This window comes from Equus przewalskii, unplaced genomic scaffold, assembly GCF_037783145.1.
Source record: "Equus przewalskii isolate Varuska unplaced genomic scaffold, EquPr2 contig_R1908, whole genome shotgun sequence".
NCBI classification, from domain to species: domain Eukaryota; kingdom Metazoa; phylum Chordata; class Mammalia; order Perissodactyla; family Equidae; genus Equus; species Equus przewalskii.
The window spans coordinates 196,241-208,963 of NW_027228508.1; the positions used below are offsets into that span (position 1 = coordinate 196,241).

Here is a 12,723-nt window from a genome sequence, read left to right on the forward strand (position 1 = left end):
TGAAAAATGAAAGCAACCAAAGGCATATCTTCTAAACCTTTGTCTAGCCCTACCCATTAGAAAAGTGTGAGCTACTGTTCTATCAAAACTAATTAAACCTTAAATGTACAATCAACTCTCAATTACTAAGGTTAATGGTACTACAAGCACAGATAGTTATATTTTACATTTATACAGTGCTTTTAACTTGTTCAAAGCTCTCTCCACTGTTCTGCATATATAAAACAGATTTTTTTTTTTTTAAATCTACAAATAAGGCAAAAAAGAAATCTTAGAATCAATAATTTCAACTTTGTACCTTTCCAAATCTATTAGACCCAGTAAAACCAGTAATAGGATCTTCATCACCCTACTCTCTTCTTGACCCCACTCAACTAAGGCCAGAAATGACTGAAAGATCTGTAGGAATCTCCAGAGGAGAGGAAGCCACAGGAGGAAGCAAGCCAAGGATCTGGGCCATCCACAAACTAGATCATTAGCTCCAGGGTAATTAAGAATAATTGACTGTGTATGTGACTATGGCCAGGAAGTCCAGAAAGAGATGAAAAGGCAAAGGAAATTATACGTAACAGTATTTACAGGGCTCTTGTCACAGTCATTCTCTCAACAAGCATTATTGAGCACCTACTGTATGCCAGATACTTTCAACAAAGAGGACGGATATAGCAAAGCACAACCCAGGCAAGACTGCTACCATCATGGAGATGATCTTCCTGAATGGTGCAGACAGACAACAAGAAGAACATAAACACACAAACAAGATACCTTCAGGTAGCATTAAGATCTGTGAAGTCCATAAACACAGGAATGTGATAGAGCCTTGAGGAGGGGATGCTGTTGTAGATAAGGTCGCCAAGGAAGGCATCTCAGGGCATTTGAGCTGCAACCTGAGAGAGGAGCCCACCCTGTGCAGGTCTGCTAACCAGATGATGGAATGAGTGAACTCGCCAAGTATGCCAGAGGGAGGGGGGTCCAGTCCAGTCACAGGGGGTTCAGGCCAGGCACAGTTCTGTGGTTATTCACTTTGTGTCCTTTTGGGGCTATCCCTAAAAGCTCTCCAGGACCCTTGGAGTTATTGACTCTATATTAGGGGTTGCTAATACTGATCACTTTGGCAGCTGCTCTACAGAATAATGGGTTGTTGTGAGGAGCAACATAAATGCTGAATAACGATCACAGTAAGAACCCTTCATTAAAGTCAGCACCGTAATAGGCAGCTCACATTCAGATGTCTCAGCAAGTGTGGAAATCAACACGTCTGCTCCCTAAGCACACCAGCACCATCGTCTAAAACAAAAAATAAATGAGCCGATGGTCCTGATATTCAAAGTGGTTCGTGATCAACTAACTGTCCAGAGAGAAAGCTGGTGTGTGAAGTGTAAAATGGGAGCAGGAAGACAATGGCACGTCACAGCCCAGCACAGGCAGAGGGTAACTGGTGAACCAACTGGACGCTTGCTGGTGCACATGTCATCCCCTATAAGATTCTAACCTTGTCAGGACAAGGCGCTGCCACCAAAAGCCCCGGCAGATGGAAAGTAGGGTGAGAAGGAGCTGGATCAGCAGCATCTCTGGCAGGAGCTCCCTCTGGCCCTCTTGGCCTTGGAAAGCCTCCCCCGGGGGAGGACTGAGCAGCCAGCACGAAGGGGCCCTACCTTGGAAGGGCACCAAGGAAGTGGGGAGGGAGGAGGCGGGATGGGCATTTCATTTTCTCCTTTCTCGAAAGAAATATACCAATGCCCAGAGAGACTTGAGCTGTCTTCATAGCTGAGCTTCCTCACACAGAGATATGAATCCACCCCCAACAGCTCTTCTCTTGTCCCCCCAAAACTCTCCCCAAAATATAAAATTAACGTCACAAAAAAGAATTCCTTTTTGTGGGTCCTAACATCTCTTTGATATAAATATGCATGTGTCTAATCATTCTTTCCTGTCCCCCACCCCACATTGGCAATCACATTGTGTGACACATGCACACCCCCCAACTCCTTTGTTAAGTCCTGGCTCAGCTATTATAGGGTGCCTGTGGAGGGTAGGTGACATAGCAGAGAAGGTCCAATTGTGGTTGCTTTTTCTCTGAAAAGCAGAAAGGAAGAAAAGACAATAAAAAAAAGAAAACACTTATTTTAAGGCAGATAGTAAACACTGCTCCATGTTGACCGAGCAGGTCACTTTCTCACTGTGGGGCAGCGAGAATCAAGATGGTCTCTGAGGTGCTATGAACCCGCAGCGCAGACTTCACGTTTTGACGCTTGACTAGAAATGAGGGGAGTTAAAAAGAAAATGGCAAGATAATCCTAGTGTTTAGGAGATTATGTTTTAAGTTGGGTGGGGGAGGATCAAGATCCTCAAAAAAATCTAATTGATTTTTTAACTTTAACTTAACATTTTACTTTAAATGTTAACTTTAAAATGTTAAATACAGGGGCTGGCCCCACGGCCGAGTGGTTAAGTTTGCGCGCTCCACTTGGGCGGCCCAGGGTTTCACTGGTTCGGATCCTGGGCGTGGACATGGCACTGCTTGTCAGGCCATGCCGATGTGGTGTCCCACATGCCACAACTAGAAGGACCCACAACTAAAAATATACAACTATGTACTCAGGGGATTTGGGGAGAAAAAGCAGGGAAAAAACATAAGATTGGCAACAGTTGTTAGTTCAGGTGCCAATCTTTAAAAAAATAGGTAAATACACTGGAATATTCTATTAAAGCCCTCTGGGCGACCATGCTGCATGGGACATGGTAAGTGCTCAGTCAGTTTCCTGCTGGCAAGTGAGGCATTTCCATTTACCAGCGTCTCAGGGTGCTCAGACCTGAACCATTTATTTAAGCAGCCTATTTCTTCAAGTGTTTTGTTTCCAACATAGTCAATGGAGGAATCCAGAGAAAACTGTCCTCAGATGTGGTTATCATCGCGATGGCCAAATCAGTCTGGACTAAGTTGGTTTGTTAGCAGGACTGCCTAAAGGGCCTCCAGATCTTGTTTGGTAAGTGTTTTTAATGCCTTGGTGATAATGGACTGTCAATCAGGTGGGAGATAAAGTCATAGGAGGGAGGGTACTTGCTCAAAGCCTGTGCTTTTAAATTAAGCTAAACCATACTCAACAAAATCCAGTATCGAGCCCCAAGGAACGTACCCAATCATTGTCTTGGACCCTTCATTTCACTGTGCTTTATTTTTTTTTCAAGTCTCTATTTCTGTTTTTACCTGGCATTGACTTGCTTGACTCCTCTTCTCCTCCCAGTGTCTGGTTCTGTGCTCCCCCTTTGGACTTGATCAGTATTTTGGATTTCTTGCTTGTCACTTTTGGCACTCCTTCGAAAATGGGTTGCATTTATCTTCTTGCTCTTTCTACTTCTGGCTGCTCAGAAGCTTTCACCCTACTCAGCCAAGTTTTGATCCCAGGATCTTTCCCTGGCTTTGACCTGACTCCTGGGACCATGCTGGGCTTGACTCCTCCAGGCGAGGGTGTGGGCAAGAGAAGGGATCAAGCAAAGAGCACGGAAGGAAACAGGAAGAATATGTGGCTCCATTTAAACTGTGCAGGGCACTGAGGCCTTGCTAGCAGTCCAGTCTCTGCCTCGTTCTTCCTCTGCTGCTTTCATCCCTCCTGTCGCTGATTTTTTCCATTTTTATTAAGTCTCCACCTTCTAACTGGTCAATTATCTTCCAGCATCCCTTTGTAAGACTCAAATGAGTGTGAGAGTAAGTGATATCTATTAGCCAAAATAAATCTGATAGCTAGGGGAAATTGCTGAATCACTGGTATCTTTATAGCACTTATCAAATGCAATTTAACCATTTTAATTGGCAAACTGCTCTAGCTTCCCAGGGATTCAGCTGGTAGGTGAGTCAATAAATATCTGTCAAACGAATGGATGCATGCACACTAGTTATGTAGCACTGCATCAGGTACTTTAAATAATACAAACTGTAAGACTTGATCCTTGGCTGAAGAAGGATATCTTATGCCCATTCACAAAGGACTGTTTTGAAATATCACCGGGGGCCACATCAGGCTCACTTCTAGAAAACAAGAAGTCATCTCTTAATGCACAGTTGCTCATGTGGGCAAAAGGGAATGTGAGCAAAGTCATGCTTATGGCATGACAGACACCAAGGGGCTAATGAACTGTCCAAGGTGAACACTGCATTACTATCAGTGGATTTTCTACATAACTGCATCATAAATAGCAAAATGCATAAAACACAGCTAAAGAGAAAGGACCCATAGACCCACCACCCACGTCAAGTCATATAAAGTTGACATTGCCCCAGATGCCTTCACTCTCGTCTGATAATCTTTTACTTCTCCTTATTTTACCACCTTTATAAACTCTTCTAAGAAGTTTAGTTTTACCCAGTTTTGGAATCAAAATAGATTAAAAGAGAAAAACAACAACTGCGTGCACATTCAGCATTGGACGTATAAAAAAGAAAGCTAGGTTTTTTTAATAAGTTGTTTTGAAATGTACAATTTCTATTGGTGATCATGACACTTACTCTTTAATCTACTTTTATGTTCACTAACCGCCAGTCACTCTACTCCTTAATACTTCAAAGGCATTCTTCCCAAAGCTGCCTTTGATCTTACACTAATGCTTTCCTGGACTCAATGGAACTTTGAAGGAGACAGCTCATCATGATGAAACAGATGTTAGCATTCCATAATCATCACTGCAATTATTCCTAATTTATGCTTTGCTCAAAAACCCTATTCCTCTGTCCGCTAAAGTCTATACTTTCAAAATAGCATCTATAATTTTAGTTACCTGACAATAAACTTCTCTCAACACAAAATGTTTGATCATAGACTGCACCCATCATTATCTTCAAATATCCTATTTTCTAAAAATCCCATTTATATCAGGCTCCCAAAGAGTTATATTAGCAATGATGTTTTTAACTGTTTCTGTAATTACTGTTTGTAATTACTGCAAATCAAAGTTGGACAAATGATTGGATGCTGATTGAATTATCTACCAAACTGGGGTGAAATTTCCTTTAAACTACTGTATACTGAACAAATGTACAGAATAAAAACTGAAATGGAACTTGGGTGTCTTGGTCTCCACAGAGAAGGCAATCAGATGCTGTAGCATTAACAAGGTACTTCAGGTCCAGAATAATCCTGCTAATCACACTTCTTCCAGATTAATCAGCTACTGTCAGTTTCCACAAACAAGAGCTCTTCTTGTACATCCTGGTGAGACAGGATTTGGGAAGGCAGAGAGCAACAGCAAAGCTCCCAGTGATAGGATCCGACAGAGCAAAGGACAGAAGACAAAAAGGAGAAGGCCGTTATTCGTGAGAAGTGATCTGGACCGTAAGTGCTATAATTATAAACCTACAATGCTCCCACACTGCTTTGTGAAACATATTTTTGTTATTATTTTCCTTGATTTAGGTTTCATATTTTTCATGATGTAATAAATATTGAGATCTAGGCTCACTTTTCTGTGTATTTGGATACAGTGAGTTGAGTGCCCTGGCTGAGCTGATAGTTTCATGTAGGGGAGACTTGAGTAACAAGATTGGCAAGGAGGGCTAGGCCAGATTATGAAGATCCTTAAAATGCCTATATTGGACTTTATCCGTCAGCAGTCACTTAGTGTTTTTTTTTTTCTTTAAATTTGGAACACCATGAGGGAAATAGTGTTTTTGATGGTTTCTAAGGGGATAAAGACCCTAGCCAGGGAGATTAGGCAAGATGACACAGGAATATTTCAGGCATTAATAAAGAATGTTAGACTAGGCTGGTGATGGTGGCAATGGATTGGAAAGGAAGGCAGGATGGATGCAGCATTATAAGGGGAGAATTTGGCTTCTTTCTCTTTGTCTTTCCAGCCACTTGGGTTTAGTACTCTTCAGTCTTCCTGACTCGTTTCACTTCCTATTTATATTTTCCTTCTTCCCTTGATAATCTACATTTTCTTTCCCATTTCCCCCCTTTCTTTCTTTTACCTGTATTTAAACGAATTCTGTTATTACCTTCCTATACAGGATGATGACTGAATCAGTCAGGCAGATACCAAATGGGAGGTCTGGGTGGAAATCAACCATAAGATTTACTAACTGATTAGAAAATGTTGCTGCTTAAAAAAATTATTTTCTTAACCTTTTATCTTTATCTTAGAAAGCAGGAAAGCAAAGAGAAGAAAGGTGATGAGGGAAGAAAAGAGTAGAATGGGAAAGGGAGAGACAGAGACTTTTTCATTCATTCATTCATTCATTCATTCAAGAAGTGCTGTGTTTCCAGAGAAAAAGACAGTGCCAAAAAGATGGAGAAAATACCACACAATAATTTGTGTTACTGTATTTGTATTATATATTTCCCCTTCTATCTCAGTTGGATAGAGATGACAGGATGGGAACCAAAAGACTAAGGTGAGATGGGCAGTCTCCTTCCCTCCCTTATTGTCTGTTGTTTCTCACATCAAAAGGTGGGGTCTACATCCCTCCCCCTAGGCCTCAGTGACTGGCTCAACCAATAGGATGCTGTGGAAGTGACTTTCTGGGACTTCTGAGGCTAGACTATAAGAAGCCTGGGTCTTTTGGAACATTTTCTCCTGTGACGCTTTCTTTTGGAACCCAGCCATCACTCTGAGAGAAGCTCAAGTCACATGGAGAGGCCACATGTAGGCCCTCCAGCTGGCAGCCCCAAGTAAGATAATAACCAGCAGCCCCTGCCATCACAGGGGTGAACCATCTTTTAACACCAAGACCAACTGAGCCTATTGATGATTGCAGTCCTAGCTGGCATCTTACTGTACTTCCTAGGAGACCCCAGGCAAGAAATGTCCAGCCAACCACAGCCGATCCACAGAACACAAAGAGACAAGAGTAAATGATTGTTTTAAGCTTCTACACTTTGGTGTAGTCTGTTACATAAGAATACATAACTTCTTTCATCCTTACATGAGAAAAAAAGAATATTTCATCAAATGTTTGAAAGATTCATGTGCCACTTAGCATGCACGTATATTTTTCATATACCTTTTTTCTTTTAATTAAAGATCACTTTATTACTCATTGGATTTGAAACCACAATCTGAATTGGGCTTGATCAGAAATCGTAGGAAATGTTTAAGAAAGTATTTTAATTATCATATTTTGAGTACTGGTTCAGGATAACATGATATCAATATGAAGAAAATAAATGATGTGTAATCAGAAGATGGAGTTTAAATTCTAGTTCTGTCATTTATCACTGTGTGATCTAGTGCAAGTTATTTAACATCTCTGATTCCTAGTTTCCAATGCTATAATGTATTTGAAAGTATTTAGTGATGCCTGACAAAACATAGATATTCAATAAATTTCCATTTCTTTCCTTCCTATGAAAGTCCTATGCTCCTAAGTGCAAACATGCCAAAGCTTATCACACTGCTTCCTAAAACTGAATGTTTTTATTATTTATAGAATATTTCCTTTGATAATCTCATAAGCTTCCATATTGTTGGCTTTACTAGTGAGATCTACCTCACGCTTCCTACGGAATAGCTTGTATAACAGATTTTGGGGACTCATTCTGTTGCTAGATTCTCATAAAGGCACTTTAGTGACAACCTTCTTTGGTTTTCAAGGACCTGACCCTGTTTCCTGTGTTTTTATTTTTTCTGCTTTTTTTTTAAGGTATGATTTTTGGTGAGGAAGATTGGCCCTGAGCGAACATCTGTTACCAATCTTCATTTCTTTTTGCCTCTCTCCGCAAAGCCCCAGCACATAGTTGTATGCTCTAGTTGTAGGTCATTCTGGTTCTTCTATATGGGATGCTGCCATAGCACGGCTTGATGACCAGGATCCGAACCAGTGAACCCTGTGCTGCCACAGCAGAGCATGCGAACTTAATCACTTGGCCACGGGGCTGGCCTGTTTCATGTCTTGAATGTGGTTCCCTACACTAGTGAAAATGTTTTACTTTTCTTTTCTATTTATTTTTTTATTGAGGTAACACTGGTTTACAACATTATGTAAATTTCAAGTGTACATCATATTTCAATTTCTGTGTTGACCACATTAGGTTCACTACCCAAAGATTAATTACCATGCATCACTATATATATGGGCCCAGCCACCCCTTTCACCCTCCTGCCTCCCCCCTTCCCCTCTGGTAACCGCCAATCTATAATCTCTGTATCTATATGTTTGCTTGTTGCTTTTATTTTCTATTTATGAGTGAAATCAGACAGTGTTTGACTTTCTTCCTCTGACTTATTTCACTTAGCATAATACCCTCAAGATCCATCTGTGTTGTCGCAAATGGCAAGATTTCATATCTTTTATGGCTGAGTAGTATTCCATTGTGTATATATACTAATATTTATCCATTTGTCCCTTGATGGGCACTTAGGTTGCTTCCAAGTCTTTACTATTGTGAATAATACTGCATTGGACATGGAGGTACATATATCTTTATGCATTTGTGTTGTCATGTTCTTTGGATCTTTGGATTAATACCCAGTGGAATAGCTGGATTGTATGGCAGATCTATTCTATTCTTAAATTGTTTTTCCTTTGAGGAAGATTAGACTTGAGCTACCATCTGCCACCAGTTCTCCTCTTTTTGCTCAGAAGATTGGCCCTGAGCTAACATCTGTGCCCATCTTCCTCTATTTTATATGTGGGATGCCTGCCACAGCATGGCTTAACAAGTGGTGTGTAGGTCTGCACCCAGGATCTGAACTGGTGAACCCTGGGCCATTGAAGTGGAATGTGCAAACTTAACCACTGCCGCCACCAGGCCAGCCACTTTTGCTCATTTTTAATTGGGTTGTTTTGTTGCTATTGAGATGTATGAATTAGTTATATATTTTGGATATTAACCCCTTATCAGATACAAGGTTTGCAAGTATCTTCTCCCAAATGTTATGTTGTCTTCTTATTTTGTTGATGGTTTCCTTCGCTGTGCAGCTTTTTAGTTTGCTGTAGTCCCATTTGTTTTTCTTTTGTTTTCCTTGCCTGAACAGACATATTTGAAAATATGCTGATAAGACAGATGTCGAAGAGCATATTGCCTATGTTTTCTTCTAGAATTTTTGTCGTTTCAGTTCTTACATTGAAGTCTTTAACCCATTTTGAGTTAATTTTTTGTATAGTGTAAGAAAATGGTATAACTTCATTATTTTGCATGTGTTTGTCCAGTTTTCCCAAAACCATTTATTGAAGAGACTTTCCTTTCTCCACTGTATATTCTTGACTCCCTTGTTGAAAAATCAGCTATTCATAAATGCGTGGGTTTATTTCTAGTCTCTTGATTCTCTTCCATTGATCCGTATGTCTGTTTTTGTGTGAGTATCATGCTGTTTTCATTACTATAGACTGTAGTATATTATGAAATCAGGGTGAGTGACTACAGGTTTGTTCTTTTTTCTCAGGATTCTTTTGGCTGTTTGGGGTCTTCTGTTGTCCCATATGAATTTTAGGATTGCTTGTCCTATTTCTGTGAAAAATGTTGTTGGAACTTTGATAGGAATTGCATTGAATCTGCGGATTGCTTTACAAAGTATGGGCATTTTAACTATGTTAATTCTTCCAATCCAAGAGCATGGAATACCTTTCTCTTTGTGTCTTCTTCAATTTCGTTCAACAATGTTTTATTGTTTTCAGTGTACAAGCCTTTCACCTCAATAAATTTATTCTTGGGTATTTTACTTTTTGTTGCAATTGTAAATGGGACTGTATTCTCAATTTCACCTGCTGCCACTTTATTGTTAGTGTATAGAAATGCAACTGATTTTGTATCCTGCAACTTTACTGTATTTATCATTTCTAAAAGTTTTTTGTGGATTCTTTAGGGTTTTCCATATATAAAATCATGTTTTCTGCAAATAGTGAGTTTCAATTCTTTGTTTCCAATTTGGATCCCTCTTCTTTCTTTTTCTTGCCTTATTGCTCTGGCTAAAACCTCCAATGCTGCGTTAAATAAGAGTGGTGAAAGTGGGCATCTTTGTCTGGTTCCTGTTCTTACAGGGATAGCTTTCAGTTTTTCTCCTTTGAGAAGGGTATTTGCTGGGTTTGTCATATATGTCCTTTATTATGTTGAGGTACTTTCCTTCTACTCCCATTTTATTCAAAGTTTTTATCATGAATGCATGCTACTTGTTGTCAAATGCTTTCTCTGCGTCTATTGAAATGATAAGGTAATTTTTATTCTTCATCTTGTTGATGTTGTGTATCACGTTGATTGATTTGCAGCTGTTGAACGATCCCTGAATCCCTGGAATAAATCTCACTTCATCATGGTGTATGATCTTTTTAATGTATTGCTGTATTCAGTTCGCTAGCATTTTGTTGAGCATTTCTACATTGATGTTCACCAGTAATATTGGCTTGTAATTTTCTTTTTTGTGTTGTCCTCGTCTGGCTTTGGTATCAGCATGATGTTGGCTTTGCAGATTAGGGGTTAGGAATCTTCTCATCCTCTTCAATTTTTTGGAAGATTTTGAGGATAGGTATTAATTCTTCTTTGAATGTTTGCTACAATTCACCAGTAAAGCCATCTGGTCCTGGACTTTTATTTTTTTGGAAGTTTTTCATTACTATTTTAATCTCCTTACTGGTGATTGGTCTACTCAAATTCTCTATTTCTTCTTGATTCAGTTTTGGAAGGTTGTATGATTCTAGGAATTCATCCATTTCTTCTAGATTATCCAATTTGTTGGCGTATACCTTTTTGTAACAATCTCTTATAATCCTTTGTATTTCTGAGGTGTCTGTTGTAATTTCTCCTTTTTCATTTCTGATTTTATTTGTTTGAGCTTTCTATCTTTCTTTCTTGGTTAGTCTAGCTAAAGGTTTGTCAATTTTATTTATTTTTCGAAAGAACCAGCTCTTTGTTTCATAGGTTTTTTTCCTAATGTTTGTTTCTATTTCATTTATTTCTGCTTTGATTTTTATTATTTCCTTCCTTCTACTGATTTGGGGCTTTGTTCTTTTTTTCCAGTTCCTTTAAGTGCACACTGTTCGACTGTTTCTTTGAGATTTTTCTTGTTTGGTGAGGAAGGCCTGTATTGCTATAAACTTCCTATAGAACCACTTTTGCTGTATCCCATCATTTCATTACGTCATGTTTTCATTTGCATTTGTCTTCAGATACTTTTTGATTTCTTTGATGACTCAATAGATGTTCAGTAGCATTCTGTTGCATCTCCATATATTTGTGAGTTTTCCAATTTTATACCAGTAGTTGATTTCTAGTTTAATACTGTTATGGTCAGAAAAGATGCTTGTTATTATTTCAATCTTCTTAAATTTATTGAGACTTGTTTTGAGCCTAATATGTGGTCAATCCTGGAAAATGTTCCATGCGCATTTGAATATTCTGTGGTTTTTCATGGAATGTTCTGTATACATCTCCTAAGTCCATCTGGTCTAATGTGTCATTTAAGGCCAATGTTTCCTTACTGACCTCTGTTTGGACAATCTATCCATTGAGGTAAGTGTAGTGTTAAAGATCCCCTATTATTACTATGTTGCTGTCTATTTCTCCTTTTATCTGTTAATAATTCCTTTATATATTTAGGTTCTCCTATGCTGGGTGCATAGATATTTACAAGTGTTATGTCATCTTGCTGGGTGTTCCCTTTATCATTATGTAGTACCTTTCTTTGTCTCTTGTTACACTTTTTGTTTTAAAGTCTACTTTGTCTGGTATAAGTATTCCTACCCCAGCTTTCTTTTCATTGTCATTTGTGTGGAATATTTTTTTTTCCATCCCTTCACTTTCAGTATGCCAGTGTCTGCAGGTCTGAAGTGTGTCTCTTGTATGCAGCATACATATGGGTCTTGTTTTTCATCCTATCAGCCACCCTATGTCTTTTGATTGAAGCATTTAGTTCATTGACATTAACATAGCTATTGAAAAGTAGGTACTTATTGCCATTTTGTTACTTATTCCCTGGGTGTTTTAGTAGTTCTTCTCTGTTGCTTTCTTATCTTGCTCTCTTCCGTTGCGGTTTGATGGCTTTCTTTAGTATTATGCTTGGTTTCCTTTATCTTAATTTTTTGTGTATTTATTATAGGTTTCTGGTTTGTGATTATCGTGAGGTCCATACATTATAACCTACATATACAGCACTCTATATATATTAAAGTTGAAAGTCTCAAGTTTGACCTCTTGCTAAAAGCTATACTCTTTTACTCCCCTCCTCCCACATTTTATGTTCTTGATATCATATTTAACTTCTTTTTTGTGTATATATGTCCATTACCAACTTATCATGGAGATTGATAATTTTTGTACTTTTGTATCTTGATCTTCATATTCTTTTCATAGGTGGTTGATCTGCTACTTTTACTGTATATTTTCCTTTACCAATGATTTTTGGAGATTTTTTTGATAATTTTCCTATTCCTATTCGTGGTCTTTCTTTTCCACTTACATAAGTCCCTTTAGCATTTCTTGTAAGGGTAGTCATTGGTGATAAACTCCTTTAGTTTTTGCTTGTCTGGAAAACTCCTCTCTCCTTCCATTCTGAGTTAAAACCTTGCTGGGTAGAGTTTCTTGGCTATAGGTTTTTCCCTTTCAGCACTTTAAATATATCACACCACTTCCTTCTAGCCTGTAAGGTTTCTGCCAAGAAGTCAGCTGATAGCCTTATGGGGTTTCCTTTGTATGTCACTTGTTCCTTTTCTCTTGCAGCTTTTAGGTATCTCTTCAATTCTTGACATTTTAATTATAATGTTTCTTGGAGTGGGCCTCTTTGGGTTCATCTTGTTTG

General features: G+C 38.8%; 2 long non-coding RNA genes across 17 annotated transcripts in view; one reads left to right on the forward strand and one right to left on the reverse strand.

Annotated features, from left to right (window-relative positions):
* LOC103543527 (uncharacterized) overlaps positions 1 to 12,723 on the reverse strand; it is a 102,674-nt gene that overhangs the window by 74,710 nt on the left and 15,241 nt on the right. For 3 of the 16 annotated variants that reach the window (XR_011536485.1, XR_011536478.1, XR_542921.2), the window contains one exon: positions 4,422 to 5,204. The exons of the other annotated variants lie outside the window; for them this stretch is intronic. This is a non-coding gene — a long non-coding RNA (uncharacterized lncRNA). Of the gene's footprint in view, positions 1 to 4,421; positions 5,205 to 12,723 lie in introns of those variants that run through there. 16 annotated transcript variants of the gene reach the window in all.
* Positions 5,016 to 7,190, forward strand: LOC139081395 (uncharacterized). The gene is made up of 2 exons (XR_011536490.1): positions 5,016 to 5,327; positions 6,138 to 7,190. It is a non-coding gene; the product is annotated as an uncharacterized lncRNA (long non-coding RNA).